The sequence below is a fragment of the Anser anser genome, assembly GCF_964211835.1.
Source record: "Anser anser genome assembly, chromosome: 19".
In the NCBI taxonomy this organism is placed as follows: Eukaryota; Metazoa; Chordata; class Aves; order Anseriformes; family Anatidae; genus Anser; species Anser anser.
The window spans coordinates 2,715,434-2,734,870 of NC_139740.1; the positions used below are offsets into that span (position 1 = coordinate 2,715,434).

Consider the following 19,437-nt stretch of genomic DNA (forward strand, 5'->3'; position numbering starts at 1 on the left):
AGATAGTGGACTTGCTTGGCATTCTCATTCAGAACATGTAATTCACTATGAAACGATGCTTGGTTTCTATAGAAGTCACTTTTTGCATATGTACATCAACAGATATAAAAGATCTCCATCCACTGTTGATATCTGCTACACCTCTCGCAGTCTAAACTTTTGTTTAAGTCCATGAATGGTTGTGCTAAAGATTTTCCTTACTGTGTAAAAACCTTAAATCAAACTTGGAGTAGATTCTGTGTATCCTTTCTCTTAATCTTAACTGAATGAGTTATCATCACTTAATATGAGATGATTATCTTGCACTCAGACATTTACTTCTAATACTGCTAATTAACAAAATAAACAGTAGATTGCAGTCTTCTTTTGTTTCACAGACTAGAAACTAGATAACTGTTTTTTAGAGAAACTGCAGGATTTTTTTTTCCAATACAGAATTACCCATCTGTATTCAAGTCCAGTGTTTCGTAAGTGTAGCAAACTTTCCAATACCATATTGACACCTTACAAAAACCTCTAATCATTCTACTTGAAAGTGATTTTCACTTCGACTTTGTCATACTTATCTATGATGTTATCTTTTTATATTACATTGTATCTCAAAAAAACAAACCAAACCAACCAACCAAACAAAAACACTCCATCACCTTTGTCTGTCTTGATAATATATGTTCAATTATGTTTCTCTTGTCCATAAAAGACACAGTTCTGTCTACACCTCAGAATCTGCAGCCCAGCTCTTTTTCTCCCCATGTTCTTTAAATTGTGGATTCTTTCTACTCTCCCCATCTGTGAAATGGCAATTGTTTTGTGCTAGTCATCATTATTCCCCACGCATTTTTAAAAATGTTAATGTAAAAATGTATTCTTGTGTAACATACTCTTAAATGTAAACATAAGCAGTATACATGCACTCTAAAAGTAATGAATACTGGAATAAATAATTACAACATGCTAATCACTGTTCATATGCAAAGGTTTCTACTGTCTTTATTACCTAGATATAAATGAAAATTACGCAAAAAAGCAACACAGAAGTTTACATTTTATGCATGCCTCAGGTCACTTTTTAGCCTTATGAGCCTTATTCCTCCTCTTCTGTCTTCTTATGAAACTCCCGGCTCTTTGCTCGGAGCTTGTTGACCTGCGATTCTGCAATGTCAGCCCGCTCCTCGGCTTCCTCCAGTTTGTGCTGGATCTTGCGGAATTTAGAGAGGTTGACATTGGACAGCTCCTCCTGTGCAGGGAGAGAGAGTCATGAAAACAACAGGCTTTTTGTGCTGTCAGGATACCTAATGAGGAAAATATTTCTAAGGCATTTAATATCTTAGAACTGGCCAAACAAAAATTCAAATGCAGCTTCCAAACATAAGGAAAGAAGCTATTAAGGGTGCTGTGTGTGCCAGAAGAGAAAAGGACATTAGGCTGTCAAAAAGGCCATGGCCAGTGTAGACAGAGCACAGTCCCAGCTGGGTGCATGGCAGAGATAAAGTTTGGCAGCTGCTTCTAATACCCTGGGTAAAAATGAAGAGATAGAGGGGGAGATTGAGGCTTAGAGCAAAACTAGACATGAAGCAGTGTAGTCACTTCTAAATGTTCTTACTCTTGCATAACTAAATGTGTTGGTGTTGTGGGAGAAGAAACATCAAAAGAGTAAAAAATTTAAAAACCTAGACAGAAAGAAACACCAAAACTGAGTTCCGGCTTCACCAGAAAGAAGTCTGGCACTTTTCAGAATGATACTTACAGCCTCCTCAGCTTGCCTCTTGTAGGACTTCACTTTCATTTGCAGCTTGTCGACCAGATCCTGGAGCCTGAGAACATTCTTCCGGTCTTCCTCAGACTACAGACAATGTTAAACAACAGCAAGAAAATGGTAAATAATAGCAACGCTTCTTTTGCTATCTCCCTAAATTTCTTCTAGATGAAACAGAGAGAGTTACATGCCTTACAGAGCACCGCTGTTCGTTCGGACAGAGCTAAAAAACTTGCTGACTGTGTCAATGACTAACTGAGAAGGATGGAAAGAAAACCCTCATGAAAGCACTATGCCAACACATTGACCTCCAGAGAGAAGGGTGTGTAACCACAAAAAAACCCTCTTCTACCTTACCTGGTAGGTCAGCTCCTTCACCCTCCTCTCGTACTTGCGCACACCCTTCACAGCTTCAGCGCTGCGCTTCTGCTCAGCATCAACCTCCCCTTCCAGCTCCCGCACCTGCAATGAAAAATCTGTCTTTGGAGCTTCTTTGGTATTTCTCCAAGGGATGTGCTCACTTGTGCACAAATACCAGCCCCACGCACCCTGGCCTCCAGCTTCTGGATTTGCTTCTTGCCTCCCTTCAGGGCCAGCTGCTCAGCCTCATCCAGACGCAGCTGCAGGTCCTTCACTGTCTGGTCCAGGTTCTTCTTCATTCTTTCCAGGTGAGCACTGGTGTCCTGCTCCTTCTTCAGCTCTTCTGCCATCATGGCTGCCTGGAGAAGACAGAATCAAAGGCGTTTTGCAGATGAAGACATTTTTTTGTGGGGGGGGATACATCCACCATCATCAGGGAAAGGAGCCCCCATCTCACATCTGTGATGGCCTTCTTGGCCTTCTCTTCAGCATTGCGGGCTTCCTGGATGGTGTCTTCCATTTCACCCTGAATTTGGGCAATGTCTGTTTCCAGCTTCTTCTTGGTGTTGATTAAGCTGGTGTTCTGTTTGAGAAAAAACATAGTGTTTTCTCCAGCAGCTTTAATATACCATCTCTGGCAATAAATAATTTCCCTACTTTTATTTAAAGTTCTGTTAACGTGTTATATGAAGAATATACACTGCTGATTAACAGCTGCGGTAGAAGACTGCCAAAGAGTCATTGAGATACACTTGTTAAAAAATGAAAATAGATTTAATGATTATGTCAGTTCTCTAAGAAATGTTTTTTACATTTCCCTCTGAATTTGGGAAATAACTGTTTCCAGCTCCATCTTGGTGTTGATCAAGTTGGTGTGCTGCTGAAGAGCAAAAACATCACAATTTTTTTTCCATTGCCTTGTAATATCAAATCAAGAACACAGCAAAATATTCTTTTTTTAATGTAAATTGTGCCATCAGGTCCCATGGAATTCTGTTCTAAAGGAGCTGTAGTGGTAGCTATTAGTTTGTTAGCAGTTTAGCTGTTTAAGTAGCTGTTAGCTAGTTTCTTAGTGATGAGCTCCAATGTTTCAAGAATGTCCTCCAAAAAATTTCCACACAGTTTGTGAGTCAACACAGAAGGAATTTGTACTTGCAAAGAAAAACAACATAATCTTTTCTTATCATTTTCAGTCTAGTGGCAGTTCCACAGAATACTTACACTAACTTTGCTAAAAGATGTTAAGGACAGTATTAGTGTATTCCTGTTTGAACACAATTCCTGTGATAAGCATAATCATCGACCTAAGTGTGACTTTACAATCTCAGACGTAGGAAAGCTGGTGAACTTACAGAAGCAATAGGGCATGAACCTCCAATTCTCCTCTTAATTTATTACTTTTAAAATAATCTCTACTATAGTCTAATGAATTCCATCTTGTTTCTGAGGCTGAAAACTCACTTTTAGTATTTCTTATCCATACTGTGACCTTTGCAACATATAACTTAGTAAATGCTCTTACACTTACTTATAACTACTAACTACACTTATAACTAACTAAATGCTGTTACACTTCAGCTAGTCTCCAGGTACTTCCTTTGTATGGAGTAGAAATATAAATATTAAATATATTTGTTCACTGACCTGGGTATGGAGGAGCTGCACACGTTCACTTGCATCCAGAAGCTCCTGTTCAGCCACTTTCCTTGACCGCTCCGTCTGCTCTAGGGCTGCCCGCAGCTCCTCAATCTCAGCCTGCAAGAGGTTTGCTCTGCGCTCCACCATGGCCACCTGCTCCTTCAGGTCCTCCTGTGTTCTGAGAGCATCATCCAAGTGTATCTGGGTATCCTGCAGTACAAGTGAAAGAAATTATAAGCAGACCATTGTCCTTTGGAACAGAAAATTTTAGCCAAGACTTGTCTATGAGCATCTTTAGTTCAATGGACCTTGAGCACGCCCTGTGTGTTTCTCAGATTCTTTTGTGCCTCTGCAGCCTGGCGGTTGGCATGGCTCAGCTGGATCTCCATTTCATTCAGGTCTCCCTCCATCTTCTTCTTCAGCCGCAGGGCTTCATTCCTGCTCCTGATCTCAGCATCCAGGGTGCTTTGCATGGACTCCACAATTCTGAGATGATTTCTCTTCAGCTGGTCAATTTCCTCATCTTTCTCTGCTATCTTCCTGTCAATCTCAGTCTTGACCTGGTTGAGCTCAAGTTGGAGACGTAGGATCTTCCCCTCTTCGTGTTCCAGTGAGGCCTGTACAAGAATAAACGAAGGCAATGTCAGTTAATTATGTAAAAGAATATATCAGCAAGTCTACATAAACTATTCTCTTGAAGAATTATATACAGCTTCATATCTCAAACTTCAGCAAAGGAAAATTAAGCGTGTGTGTCCTAAGGCTTTGATGATGTTAAATATAACATGCCTTCATTTCATAAATGTGATCTATTTTATATATAAACAATTAATAACAGTAGGATTTACCTCAGCTTCCTCCAGAGAGGCTTGGATTTCAGATTTCTCCTGCTCAATCTGCTTCTTGACTTTCTCCAGCTCATGAATTGCCTTTCCTCCCTCCGCAATCTGCTCCGTGAGGTCAGAAATCTCCTCTGTGGAAACAAAAGATGAACAGCATTTTCATACACAGGGCAAAAGGGGAAGCGCCCTGCCACACCGAGGCAACAGGCATCTTTGCAGACCTGGAGGCAAAAAAAAAACTGTGGAAAGTCAGACATGATTGTGAGAAAGCTCTGCCAGGAGTAGAGGACCAGCAACTTACGCTGCAAGTTCTTGTTCTCACGCTTCAGCGTTTCCAGGTGGTCCAGGGACTCCTCATAGGCATTCTTCATCTTAAACAGTTCCGTGCTGAGAGAGCGAGACTCCTTCTGGGAAGCTTCCAGCTCAGCCTGTGTTTCCTCGTACTTCTGCTTCCACTCTGCCAGGATCTGAGGAGCAACAAGGCGTGAGTGGCAATTGTGGTGAGATGCTCTGCCCAGGATCCACACACTGGAGGTCAAAATACCTTGTCAAAGTTCTTCTGCTTCTTGTCCAGAGCTGCACAGGCAGCATTTGATCGCTCCACATCAATCATCAGGTCTTCCACCTCGTTCTGCAGCCTCTGCTTTGTCTTTTCCAGGGAAGCACATTTGGCGTTGACAGCTTCAACGTGTTCCTCTGCATCCTGCAGGCGCTGTGCTAGTTTCTTCCTGGGAGGTGGTAAGCACAGTTCCCAGTGAGAAAGCAAGTTCTCAGTCAAAAAAAAAAAACATACAGCCTGTGTGTGGTTTTTTTTTTTTTTTACAGGAGAGCACACTTGGCCACTTTGTACTGTGTGACCCCCATTTACACAGAGTGTAAGACCTCTTCTAGAGAGTCATAGTATTTCTGTGTTTGAATGCTGGGCCCTAGCAAGTCACTCTCTGCTGTTCACTCTGGTATTCACTCTAGCACTGGTCACTCTTCTGTTCTGCGTCTGAAGAGCTTTGGTGCTTCTGCTTTTCTCAGTGCACATTCTCTCTTGGTTATATTTTCCCTCTTCCTGCCACCCCACCCCAAAGTGCAGCATTGGATTCTTCCTGACACTATTATAGTGGTCTCCTGAAATTTCCATTGTTACTTTCTCTCAGCCTTCCGCACTTTCCCCACGCACTTGGCCTCCTCCAGCTCCTCCGTGCGCTGAATAGCGTCTGTCTCATATTTGGTTCTCCACTGGGCCACTTCGCTGTTGGCTTTGGACAGGGCACGCTGCAGCTCTCCCTTGGCTTCCTGCTCCTCCTCATATTGTTCCCGGAGCAAGTCACAGTCGTGGCGAGCAGACTGCAAGGCGTGGGCCAAGGCGTTCTTGGCCTGGGGGAAAAATAGTTGTGGGACAAAGAATAGAAATCTCCTGGGAAATGTGGAAATGTCCTGACTGAAATGTTATTGGACACTGGATTATTCTCCCATGAGAATGATGGCAATGTATTGAATGAGGATGGGAGAGCTGGGAATTTGCAAAATGGAAGTCTAATGGATAGATGGTAGGTGTCAGGGAGCAAAGGTAAGTTGCACTGAATGAACTAAGTGCTTGTGGTTTTTTCCCTCTCAGCATGGTGTCTCTGTAATCTCATATGTGTCTGAAGCACATTTTGGTGAGGAAAAATCCAGTGGACAAGACAGAATTTGGAAAGCCTCCTCACCTTTATCTCTTCTTCTAAGTGCCTCTTGAGTTCCTCAATCTGTTGGGTGAACGCCTGCTTGCCTCTTGATAGCTGAGAAATCAGAGCATCTTTCTCCTCCACCTGGCGTGAATATTCACCTGGGAAAGTTTGCAGATACATAGGCCTTTCATTCTCATTGCTGGCAGTGTTGTGCATAGTTAGGGCTTTAAGACAGTGTGTTTAGCAGAGCTTACTAAAGCATATGATCTTATTACATACATTTCTCCTTACAGGAGACACAACTGTTTTGGACAGGCCATGTGCCCAGAAGGGTAATCTATACACTAGCTGAATCACAGAACCACAGAACTGTTAAGGTTTTAAGGAACCTCTGGAGGTCATCTGGTCCCCCCCCCCCCCGCCCCCCCCCCCCCCGCTATAGCAGGGATACCTAGAGAGGGTTGCCCAGGACCCATCTAGATAGCTTTTAAAATCTCCAAGGCAGGAGACTATACAACCTGTCTGTGGAACCGTGGTGGCTCTATCACCTGCACAGTAAATAAGTGTTCGTTGATGTTTAGATGAAACCTCTTGTATTCCACTTTTTGCCCATTGTGTATTGTCCCGACACTGGGCACCACTGAAAAGAGCCTGTCTCTGTCCTCCATTCAGGTATTTATAGACATTGATGAGATCCACTCTGATTTCCTTGTCCAGGAAGTCCCAATTCTGTGACACTGTCCGTTTTCACATTAGAGATATGAAAGTCTCACCTGATTCTGTCTGCAGACGAGCTCTTTGAGCATTGAGGTCATTGACCATGCGTTGATGCTCCTCTTCTTTTGTCTTAATCTCACTCAGCTGGTCTTCCAGTGCACGGCACATCTTCTCTAGATTTGTCTATGTGTCAACATACAGAATGGGAGGAATAAGCAGTTCACACTCTCAATAAAACTGATAGGTGAAGGTGAATTCTGTAGAATTTCAATTGGGCAAAGATCCCATAAAGTATTTCTGTACCTTAGCTTTGGAGACAGACTCCATGTTACTGGCCAAGTCATCTATCTCCATCTTCAGCTCACTCTTCTCCTTCTCCAGCTTCTGCTTGACTCGTTGCAGGTTGTCGATCTGCTCCCCAAGCTCAGCTGTGCTGTCTGCGCGCTTCTTCCGCAGGGCGGCAGCTGTGGCTTCGTGCTGCAGCGTGGCCTCTTCAAGGTCGCGGCGCATCTTCTGAAATTCTGCCTCACGCTTCTTGTTCATCTCAATCTGAGCTGCCGTAGCCCCCCCTGCTTCTTCCAGGCGCTCGCTGATCTCCTCCAGCTCCCTGGAGAGGTCAGCACGGTGCTTCTCTGCTTTTGCCCGAGAGGTTCGCTCTGCCTCAATTTCCTCCTCCAGTTCCTCGATACGGGCCTGGGGAAAATGCAAGACCCTTCACACCCATGCCCTCCTTGTACTGATGTCCTTCTGAAGGGCGGAAGGGAAGGACCAGAGACTTGCCTGCAGCTCCTTGATCTTCTTCTGTAATTGCATGCCCAGGGCTTGCTCATCCTCAGTTTTGCTCTGGATCTGGCTGATTTCAAAGTCTTTCCTTTGCACAAAGCATACAGAATCACAGTGTTAACACCTGAATAAAACTACCTAATAAATGCACCTGACCCACACTCAGGTGTCCCACAACCACACTTACTTTTTCAGTTTCTCATCCAGCTGCTGCTTATCATTTTCCAAATCCATTATGGTATCTTGGGCCAGTTTCAGGTCTCCCTCAAGTTTCCTCTTAGCCCTTTCAAGGTCCATGCGCAGTTTCTTCTCTTGCTCCAGGGACCCTTCCAGCTAAACACAACAACACCATCAATGCCAGGCAGGTCAAACTCCATACCTGTCCTGTCTTGCTGGAGGCACGTGTGCTTACATCATCCACTTGCTGCTCCAGCTTGGTTTTTGCTTTGGTCAATGTATTGACTTTGTCCTCTTCGGCCTGCAGGTCGTCCAGTGTCTGCTGGTGGGCTTCTTGGAGGGCTTTCTTCTCTTTTGTCAGCTTGGCAATGGTCTCATCCAGGGATGCCATCTCCTCTGTGAGATTTTTCACCTTTGATGAGAAGGGAGCAAGTGTAATTAAAACGAGTAGGTACAAGACTCCCATAATAGCACAGTGTGAGTGACGTCTTCTGCCTCATACCTTGTTTTCGGTGGCATGTTTTTCCTTTTCAACCTTGGCCAATGTTAACTCCAGGTCATCAATGTCTTTCTTCAGCTCTGAACATTCATCCTCCAGTTTCCTCTTCTTGGCTGTCAGCTCAGCATTAATTTCTTCCTCATCCTCGGCCCTTTCTGTCACCTCCTTAATTTTGGCTTCCAGCTGGATTTTAGTTTTGATGAGCTGATCACATCTTTCTTCAGCATCAGCTAAAGCATCAGCTTCCTGATGGGGAGAAAAATAGTCATGTTTTCTAGTCTCACTTTAGGAAACTTGGAATAGGAAAAGGGTATTTCATACAGAAAACAAACAAACAAACAAACAAACAAGCATGGAATTATGATTTTATCTTGTGGGAAATGATTTTTGCACTGCCTGTTTTGTCTTTTTTTTTTTTTTTTGTCTCATCTTTTAAGTGTTCTTATCAGCTATTCTCTTGCTTTATTTATAATGAAAGTGTATAATATATGTAAAATGTATTTTTTTAACTGAGGATTTTGATGGATTTGCTTGAAAGTTAATAACTGAATTGTGCACAGATCTTTTTGTTTTATCTCTGTAAGAGCTTTTTTTGGCATAACTAATTTAGAATTTGTTAAATCAGTACATAATCTAATTGCAATTGGTAGTGTCGTTTTGACAGTATTTTAAAGCGGTAAAGTAGACACTTAGAGGCATTTGAGGATTGCCAAAATATTCTCAAAACTTTTGATGTTCCAAAGGGTTTTGTAGACCTACATAGGGTTGGCAGTTGCGTTTGGTTGTAGAGGGCATTTTTGTCTTCCTGGAGTAGTATCTGCAGGATTACAGGTGAGATACCATATATGATAAGAAATATCAGAAGGCCCTTTTGTTTAGGCAACTGTTTAAAGACAGAATGTGTAGTCAACTGGGTCACTCTCTTGACTCCATAAACTCTACATACCAAATCTCTAGTGACTACACTTGGGCCACATACAGTGAGCTTACATGGAGTCGCATACCTGTGACTTCTGGGACTTAGAAAATCTTCCCAAGCTGGAACACCAACATTACAATGGTGACATTGAGGTGTCTCAATATTACCTTTAGTGATACAAGTTAGAATATTTTGTAAAGCAGTTTTGTGTGCAGCTTGAGAGTTCTGTACTATGCAAAAGCATAGACCTTGCTTATTTTCCCCTGGTATAAATATATTAATAGTACTCACCGCCTGTACTTGGAGCTGCAGATCATTTTTCTCTTGAAGCAGAGACACCATTTTCTCCTCCAGCTCCTTTCTCTTTGCCTCAGACTTTGCAAGCTCTTCCTTGGTTTTCTCAAACTCTTCCTTCATGTTGGCCATCTCCTTCTCAGATTCTGCACTCTTCAGCAAGGGCTTGATCTTGAAGAACAGCTTCATCCAGGGCCAGTGCTTGACATTCATGAATGCGCGAACGTTGTACTGGATGCAGAAGATGGACTCCCTGAAGCATAATTAAATTATACATTGATTATTTTCAGTGTGATGAATGGTGACGCTTCCCCCCACAGGACAGTGACTTGAACTGAAAATGAGCAATGTCTACCTCCTCTCCACCATTCTCTGGTACTCCACTCTCATCAGGAAGCCCCTGCACCTGGCCTGTGTGCGAGTGATGAGCTGTGCCAGCTTCTCATCCCTCATCTCCTCCAGGAGCCCCAGCAGCCCAGCTTTGAAAAACACCTTGAGAAAGGGAATGTTGCAACACATCACTGCCAGGTAGAACAAAGCACAGGCATATAGCGATTGAGTCAGGAAGAGTTTGTACCTTGGTGTGACCAAATTTGTACTGGGTGTGATCCACATCAATTGACCCCAGAAGCTTCTCAGAAGCCTTTTTGCTATCAATGAACTGTCCCTCTGGGATAGCACTGGCATTAAGCACCTTGTACCTATTGAATGAAAGGAAATATGAATTAATGCAATCTCAAGTCATAAGGTTAGACTCTTTATTGAAATTAACAGTATTCTGTGCAGCAGAAGGAGGCTGTGGAAGTTGGTATTCCATACCTTGTTTAGAGATGACATTTGTAATCAAGTCAATAATCCGAGGACAAAACTAAGGAGAATTTTACAGTCTTTAGTTGAAAATGGGATGCTGATTGCTAGCTATTTCATTGTTTTTTTTTTTTGTTTTGTTTTGTTTTTTCTTAAACTGTGCTGTTGTTCTTGAATAGAAAATTTCTAGACAGGAACGTTGCTACCATGTGCGTAGGAAGAAATCATCTTCCGCTGAAAGTAGCAGCTGATATGATGTTTAAAGCACTCTACCCAAGTTTGTAATTTTTGTATGAGAATTTGTTGTATCTATGTATCAATCTTCATTTTCTAATCTTGTAAGCACAGGTTTGTGTAGCTCTAGCTTGCTTTCATAATCAGAAACTTTGGCAAAGCTCGGTTGTGTTATGAGCAAAAATCAATAAGGACACCTGAGGAGCCCTTCATTTCCCAACATTTTCTCCCGTGCCACACATGCTTTTGGCTATATATTCCAGCAACTTTGCCTTTCTTTCAGTTTTAGATAGTTATGAAATCCAAAAATAACCATGTTAATAATAACCATGTTAAAGTAGTTAACGTAAGCAGCTTATGCAGTAAAGATGAAGCGGAGAGAGAAGAAAGGAATCTGACCTCTGTTTGAAGTCTGCATAGAGGATTCTGCTGGGGAATCCCTTCCTGCAAATTCTGATCCCTTCCAGAACACCATTACAGCGCAGCTGGTGTAGCACCAGTTCATGTTCCATGGCACCTAAGCAATTGAGACAATTATTTGACATTTCATTATAAAGCATAGAGTGTAACGGTTGCATCACAGTCAGATTTCTCTCTACTTGAGGTTCTTACCAGGTGTTTTTGTTTCATTGGGGATGATACAGCGCACAAAATGAGGATGAGTGCTCCGTAGATTGGTCATCAGCTTGTTTAGGTTCTCCTGTAGAATTATGTGCAAATGTTTTTCATTAACAAATGTTGCCTCTTCAGTTATTACTGTCAGATATGATAATTGTTGGAAAGGAATAATGGATCTATTATTTGCACCTAGAGCCATGCTACTTTGCATTTTTGTCTACATTTTAGTCTTGAGGTCCTGGTTTGGAGTAGTGGCAAAGCTGTTCAGAGATACATCTCTTTCACACAATGTGAAAAACTGTTCAGGATACCAGATAGTAGCTAGTGCTCAAACAAGAGTGCCTTATGCTCTGTTCATTGGTGGAGTGGAAGCTGGCCTTGGCATTTCCCTGTTGCCTTGTCTTCCTATGTATATTCATATGCAAATTTATGTGCAGATCCAGATTATAGATACCTCAGGGAGGCAGATACATCCACCATTGTCCTCCCAAGACAGAGGAGAGGGGGAGGATCTTGGTCCTACTAACTGATATACTCGCAAGTAAATGAAACTGTAGCCTGACCTAAGTACTTTTTCCAACATTCATAGAAAGACAAAATAGATGTGTATCTTCCCCCTGGCCTCAGCTGATTTGATGCTAGCTCTTTTATGAATAACTTAGAAGATGTTTTTGACACAAAGAAAAACGTTAACAGGTACAGTAAAATGGCCTTCTTGGATTTACTGTGAGGGGTCAGAATCTTCAAGGAAAAAAAGGAAAAAGGAGAAAAAAATAAAGAGAGACAATTACTTCTGTACTTACTCTGAAAAGAGCTGATACAGTCTGGAAAGAAGAACCCTTCTTCTTGCCTCCCTTCTTGCCACCACCACTGCTCTCTGAAGAATAGCAAAAAAAGATGGTATTACAACTTTGAGTTGTAGAATTTTTCTCTATGAGACTGCAAGAATGTTGGTCATAAGTATCAATCAGGCTAAAAAGGAAACTAGTATGCAGTGGGAAATAAGACAACATTCAGTCTAAAGGAGTAGAGAATCAAAATAAGGTGCTCACTGGAGTCTGCGGGATTAACATGGCAGAGCGGAGGCCTGACATATGTTTGATCTTTTCCTTTCTTAATAAATTAAAGCCATGGAAGACTCCGCACAAAATGCAGTTCCTGGAGTGCATTTTACATTTATTCTTCTGGAGGAGTCATTAAAAAAAACAATCAAAAAACTAACCTGCCTCTCCACCAGCAGAGGCAAAAAGTAAGGCCAGTGTCTTCAGGGATGATTTCTGGTACAGCCCCACAACAGTTTCATTCAGGGGATCCTTGTTCTTGTCAAGCCAGCCAGTGATGTTGTAGTCCACTGTGCCAGCATAGTGCACCAGGGAGAAGTGGGCCTCAGCTTTGCCTTTGGCAGGCTTGGGCTTCTGGAAATTATTGGACTTGCCCAGATGCTGGTCATAGAGCTTGTTCTTGAAAGAGGTGTCAGTTGCCTTGGGGAACATGCACTCCTCTTCCAGGATAGAAAAGATGCCCATGGGCTGGAAGATGCAGAAGGAAGACATGAAAAGGCAGAAAGAATCACAGATAAAGAAGTATCTTCCCGAGTGGGAGGATGTTAAAACTCCCACGCACTTTTAAAGTGGAATTTTTATTCTACACAGCAGAGCAAGCTATGGAAGAATATAAAACTGTGTATTTACAATATCACATTTACCCTTTCAATTTAAATTTGTATATATATTAAATTGATGCATTTCTGAAAACATAAGGCATTGTGAGTTACAAAGATACCTTCTCAATGAGTTCAATGCAGGCAGCCAGGTCCATCCCAAAGTCAATGAACTCCCATTCAATTCCTTCCTTCTTGTACTCCTCCTGCTCCAGCACGAACATGTGGTGGTTGAAGAACTGCTGCAGTTTCTCATTGGTGAAATTGATGCACAGCTGCTCCAGGCTGTTGAACTGCAGAATAGAGACATAGATTATTATTTATGTAAATTCAGAAAGGTAGGGATAAAGAACTTTTTAAGCGAATTTTCTGCCTTTATGAATTTCAATTGGCATATGTGCAGCAAAAAACTATTCTCAGTGAAAAGCTTGTAGCAATCATGATGCTTTAGATGCAATCTGAATGTATCAAACCCATTTCTGTAAAAAGAAAGGCATAATTTCTTCTTAAATTCTTCAGCAAACAGAGTTACTTCTAAAATTATGTTAATAAAAAACTGCTCTTACATCAAAGATCTCAAAGCCAGCAATGTCCAGGACACCAATGAAGTACTGTCTGGGTTGCTTCGTATCCAGCTGTTGGTTGATGCGAACAACCATCCATAAGAACATCTTCTCAAAGACAGCCTTTGCCAAAGCACCTACTGAATTGTATACCTAAATCAAAACCAGAAAGTATGCAGTTATCATGTGGAGCAAAAATGGAAGTCCAGTGTCTTTGTTATCAAAACGCTTCTTGCCAGACACCAAATTTTTCTTACCTGCTGCACAGTTTGACCCTTGGTTACATATTCATTCCCAACCTTGACTCGGGGGTAGCACAGGGCCTTGAGCAGGTCTGCTGAGTTCAGACCCATCAGGTAGGCAGCCTTGTCAGCAACTATACAAACACACAGCGGCAGTGTGTATTAGCTTACCAGCAGGTCTATCTCGTAGAAATTCAGAATGGCTTCTGCAGAAATTATAAATACTCTAAGACACATACATAAAGATACAGAATCTTCTCTTGATTTGATAGGAGATATTGATATGTCTCTTGATAGGAGACACTACTGTGTTTGTTGTTGTTTTAAAGACAAAACAACAACAACAACAAAACAACTAGTAGTGAAAGGCAGTTGTAGTCAAGATAAGAAGGCCAATTAAGACAAAAATGTAACATATTTGTATTTCGTCATAAGCAGCATTCCCCAGAAGCTGTGGAGCATTTGCGTTGGGTATATTTTCTTCACCATCGGCTTATTTTGAATTTTATTGAATGAAAATTTAATTTAGAGGCATTTAGGTAGCCAAAACTAAAGAAATGTTTTAAAAGAGAAAAGGGAAAACTAAGTCTGGGATGATAGTGAGCTTGTAGACAATCACAGATGTTCTCAGAACCAGACAGTGCAATCTCTTTCAGTGACTGCTGATAAAGCAACCTTAAAAACATAATACTCAAGAGACGACAATGCTTAGGTGTCAATTATGCCTTAAAGAACCTACACCTGAAATGAATACCAGTTTTTAGAAGTGCATGCTCAAGCAGAATTCAAAAGGTTTGTCATTTTACTTTCTACTATTACCTGTAACAATGAATTTAGATGCGGACCCTGTTAACAGGCATGGCATGCAAAACGCTTTGCCCAAGAATGCCTATATATATCATGTGAAAACACAGGAAAAAAACACAGCAGATTGCTGCATTAATATTTGAAATGTCCAAACATCCTTAAATTGCATCAATAGATATTCAGGTTAGAAACAGAAAAGAAAATCCAATGAGTAAAGATAGCGTAATACTGGAATAAATTGCTTGTTTTCCTTGGTGCCTTCAAAAGAATGCAAAGTAGGAAGAAATGCACACTAAATGAAGTAAACAGAGGGCAGAGAAGATAAACTGCCACAGTCTTCTCCTAGGTTTAAGAGCAAGCAGAACTGGCACAATAATAGATGATTCTGCCACACTGAGAAATTTGTTCACAGGTTCAGAGTAATGGTCAAACTTTACGTTGACCTGAGACTTGGAAACAAAACTGATTTCAATGGAATTGGTGTTGCATACACGGCTCCAAATGCTTCCAAGATTTGGTCAGCAAAATACCACACCTGACATCACTTAAGCAGATGGAAGTGCTATATTGTACTATGAATATTCATCATTATCAGATTCATTGCTATTGTATCCCATGCATTTTCACTTAACGCCTTAACCTTCCTAAAAAGCAAATGAAAACAAAACAAGAACCTCCCCCTGACAATAAGACACATTCGTAATATACAAAAATAACTCTGGTTTCATGAAAATACTTCCATGACCTTGTAAAGGAATATACCTTTGAACAATTCTAGGCAAAGCAAACACAGCAGACATATGTTAGCTGCCTATTTTTCAAACGGAAGTCCTGGAAACATGCTGAAACTCTACAGAAAATGTAGAACGTAAGAGCCATAGCTGCAGTATTAACTGATGTTCCTTTTTAACCTTCTACGCAAAATAGAATAGCACAATGCTCTCACTTCAGGCACTAGGAGTTGCTTGCAAGAATACTGGCTTTGGGGTAGAACAGCTTCAGGATTTTGGCTTAGTTTTACCTGGAATCAATAGCTTTAGGAGGTGACGACAGCAGATATAAATGACTGTTTTCTCCCTGGGTACTTAAACTTAAGTCAGTGAGCACAGTGGCTCTTGGTTATGAGCCACATCTGGGAAGCTGCCATTCAGTAGAGCAGCAAAGCCCAACTTTCTTCTGCCTGACTACTACTCTGTCAGCAGATGGAAGTGTGGTTTGGGATTTACTGATCCTTATACTTTGCATAGTCCAAAGAAACCTACATCTTTTGCTCAGTTGTGTTCTTCCAGGGAAGACCTCTTGTTAGGACACACTGATGTGCTGCAATACTAGCATTGGGGGAAAAATGCAGATGGAGTCCATGATTCTGACTGATTCTGATTCTGAATCATGGATTCACGACATGAATCATGACCCTGAGTCATGGACCCTGAACCCTTCCTGTAGTAGTGAGTGTTTCAGTATTTACTGTAGTAATAATACCTTCGGTGCCGTCTGGCTCTGCCTGCTCTTCACGCTGTTTCTGCTTAAACTTCAGGTTCCCGTAGTGCATGACAGCCCCCGTCAACTTGTAAATGGCTGTTTTTTCATCAGGAGTGAAGCCCAGGATGTCAATGGCACTCTAACGAAGGAATAATTAAAGAATACGTAAAAGCAAGGACCATGCCTATCTATAGATCGGAGTCCACCTAAGAAACCTTCTGTGCATTGCTTACGTCTGTGGCCATCAGCTCTTCCTGGTCATTAATGCTGGCAACCGTGATCTCCCCTTGACTCACATACTGGTAGTCATATGGGTTGGTGGTGATCAGTAGCATCTCTGAGAAGAAGGACAAAACATATACAGATCAAAAGACTATTGGCATGGAAAGGAATGAAAAATGTTGCTCAGTGAACTGTGTCTGGAGAAGTTACTGGTATTTCCTACCAATTAGCTCTGGCTTCTTGTTGGACATGATCTGATAAAATATGTGGTAGCTTCTTTCAGCCTTGAGCTGGAAAGTGACCCTGGACTTCTCCAGCAGATCTGGGAAGGACGGTAGGAGAGAGTTAGCACAGGAACTGAGGATCAAAGTCAGAAGGAATGTGGTCAGGCCTGGAGGCCTGGTCTTACATGTTTCAATGTCAGCAGAAGCCAGTTTTCCCGTGGCACCAAAATGGATTCTGATAAATTTACCCTGAAATTAAATAATAATAATAATAATAATAATCATAATAATAAAAGATCTAGATCCACCTCACCAACTCTGACTGCATTGTGTTGATAAGAATAAAGTCATCTTTTCTTACGCCAGGCGACAACTTACAAAGCGTGAGGAATTGTCATTCCTCACAGTCTTGGCATTACCAAAAGCCTCCAACAGGGGATTGGCACTGATGATTTGATCCTCAAGTGTCCCCTAAAATAGAAACCTCAATGTCATGTTATAGGTCAGAAATCAATCAGACACTTGCAGGGTCCTACTTCTAGGAGCCCACCTGCATCTTGCCAGACTGCTCCTCCTTCTTCTTATCCCCACTAGCTGCAATTGTTGCAAAGTACTGGATGACACGCTTTGTGTTCACAGTCTTCCCTGCACCGGATTCTCCGCTGTCAAATCAAACATGGAACCAGAGAGCGTGTGGTTCCTGGGCATGGGGCAGCCCCTCAGGGACTTGAGTAGGGAGTGAGTGTACTTACGTGATCAGGATTGACTGATTCTCACGGTCTGCAAAAAAAGGCAGAATGAAAGTTTTAGCCATTGTCCTGAATAGCACTGACCTGACTGAAAAGTAAAGCTGTAAATGTAAGCTGGGGCTTCTTTGGAAAGTCTAAGCACTGACTCCTAGAAGACAGTACTGGATTTCCTTCCACATCCCTCAGTAGTAAGTATAAGCTCTGCTGGACCCACGCAACTGTCAGAGGCACATGGTCCTCGGACAAACTGTGTATGCACTTGCCCTTCACACAGTTCTCATCAAGGAATCGAATCAAACTGCCTACCTGTGATTAGGTAAAGGACTGCATGGAATAATAATATTTTCTATTCCCTCAATGTAAAAAAGTAGCAAACAGTGAGTCCAGTGTTTCTTTCTGCGATGGGAGAGTGTGGAATTTGGTACAATAATACACAGTGCTGAATCTATGCATGCTTCTGGTACAGTTTGGCTTGCAATTGTCAATTTCTCTCACTCAGCTCCATGGTGTTTGAAGCTGTCTTGTCACATGCTCCAGTAAAAGCAATGAGGCTTTTTGGTTTAGATTGCTTTGAATGAGATCAGGCACTCACCAGTCAGCATGAACTGATAGGCATTGTCAGAGATGGAGAAGATGTGTGGAGGGGCCTCCTGGCGCTTTTTGCCTCGGTAGGCCAACACCACCTCCGGGTTGTACACCGGCAGCCACTTGTAGGGGTTGACGGTGACACAGAAGAGACCCGAGTAGGTCTGCGAGGAAGGGAGACAGCACGTTGGCTTCTGCTCAGCCTGGCACAGCAGGCCTTCCAGCTACCCAAAGGAAGACAGCTGCTGGTACTTACGTAGATCATCCAGGCTGCATAACGCTCTTTGAGGTTGTACAGCACAGCGGGTTCGTGGAGGTGGGTCATCATGGCCATGTCCTCGATTTTATCATACTTGGGAGGGTTCATGGAGAAGACCTGATCATCCTTCACGGTCAGAGTCTGCCAAAGAAAAGAAAGAACCATATTTGTCATCTAAGAGTCTAGCGTAAGATTAAATTGTATTCTTAAGCCTTGATTTTTTTACTCACTTCTCCTGCTTCAGTCTTGACAGTGACCTTTCCTGCTTCTTTGCTCTGGATTGTGCTTTTCACATAGGATTCTTTAGCATGCACCACAAAGACTGATGTCTTGGCATCAAAGGGCTTGTTCTGGGCCTCAATTCTCTCTTTTTCTGACTTTCGGAGGTAGGGAGCTGCCTCCCCAAAGATGGCCATCTCAGAGTCTGATGACATGGCTGCAGTTTATTCAGCAAGGGGTTAAATGGAACAAATGTACTCAAGTCTGAATGAAGGAAGTTATGCCTTTGTACCACACACATGACTTTGTAGCGTTCTACTGTGACTGTTCTTAAGATTTCTCTCTCTGTAAAATCTGTTGTCCCCTAGATATCCTTTCATTTATTTAGATCTTAAGCATGACAGAGGTCTTTGAGTTAGACTATTTTTACTTTCATTCCCTTTTTCAGTTTACATTTTCTGTTCTTTAGATTTAGATTCTTTAGTAGTCTTTCAGTATCCTACAGTGAAAAAAAATTGTATCTATTGTCACAGTAAACATACTTTATATCTAGCAACAAAGATACCAATGGAAGTTATCTTACTAAAATTATGAAGGCACAATTATATTCTGTATTTCTTCCATATTTTAGACTATGTAATTTATTTTGACTATAGAAGTGGAGCAGCACAGTAAAATTGATCTGTAGTAAGGAGAAGCGGAAGTGTGAATTGTCTGTTCTTTAGCAACACATTTTCCTGAGCTAGAAATTGGAGTTCTAACATCTCCAGTGGTTCTGTCTTCTCCAGTTCAAGCTGATCTGTTAAGGGTGAGCTGTACCAAAATAAGAAAACTTCTCAATAAAAAACACTGAGAGGGTTTTGACAAAGTCTTAACTGTATAAGTTCAGTTAATTCATCTTCTTTTTCATTAATTTCTATTTACAGTCAATTTCCTATTAAATTTTCTGTATAGTAAGAGTTTATTTATTTATCAGCAGGTATCAAACAAATGTGTGAAGCAGTGTTATGAAGGCAAATTTGCTGTTTTATTTGTTTTGCACAACCCAAGTAGGAATGCACAGCATTAATATGCACAGTTGTATGGGATTATAGGAAGTGCACATACAGTTGCATAAAAC

General features: G+C 41.7%; 1 long non-coding RNA gene and 1 pseudogene across 2 annotated transcripts in view; one reads left to right on the forward strand and one right to left on the reverse strand.

Annotated features, from left to right (window-relative positions):
• Positions 1-19,437, forward strand: part of LOC310884252 — a 76,938-nt gene that overhangs the window by 37,502 nt on the left and 19,999 nt on the right. The gene's annotated exons all lie outside the window — the stretch shown is intronic.
• LOC310884246 (myosin-1B-like) lies at positions 849-19,126 on the reverse strand (annotated as a pseudogene). The gene is made up of 37 exons (XR_014589242.1): positions 18,329-19,126; positions 18,096-18,239; positions 17,847-18,003; positions 17,258-17,285; positions 17,056-17,167; positions 16,884-16,976; positions 16,691-16,754; positions 16,505-16,603; positions 16,293-16,396; positions 16,060-16,198; positions 13,786-13,904; positions 13,532-13,681; positions 13,088-13,258; positions 12,528-12,834; positions 12,109-12,182; positions 11,087-11,387; positions 10,224-10,347; positions 10,002-10,138; positions 9,644-9,899; positions 8,437-8,679; positions 8,170-8,346; positions 7,945-8,090; positions 7,755-7,845; positions 7,278-7,667; positions 7,031-7,157; positions 6,297-6,415; positions 5,768-5,964; positions 5,141-5,324; positions 4,898-5,063; positions 4,603-4,727; positions 4,063-4,371; positions 3,761-3,964; positions 2,574-2,699; positions 2,305-2,475; positions 2,114-2,218; positions 1,748-1,843; positions 849-1,237 (listed from the first exon to the last, which is right to left on the reverse strand). The product of XR_014589242.1 is annotated as a myosin-1B-like (transcript).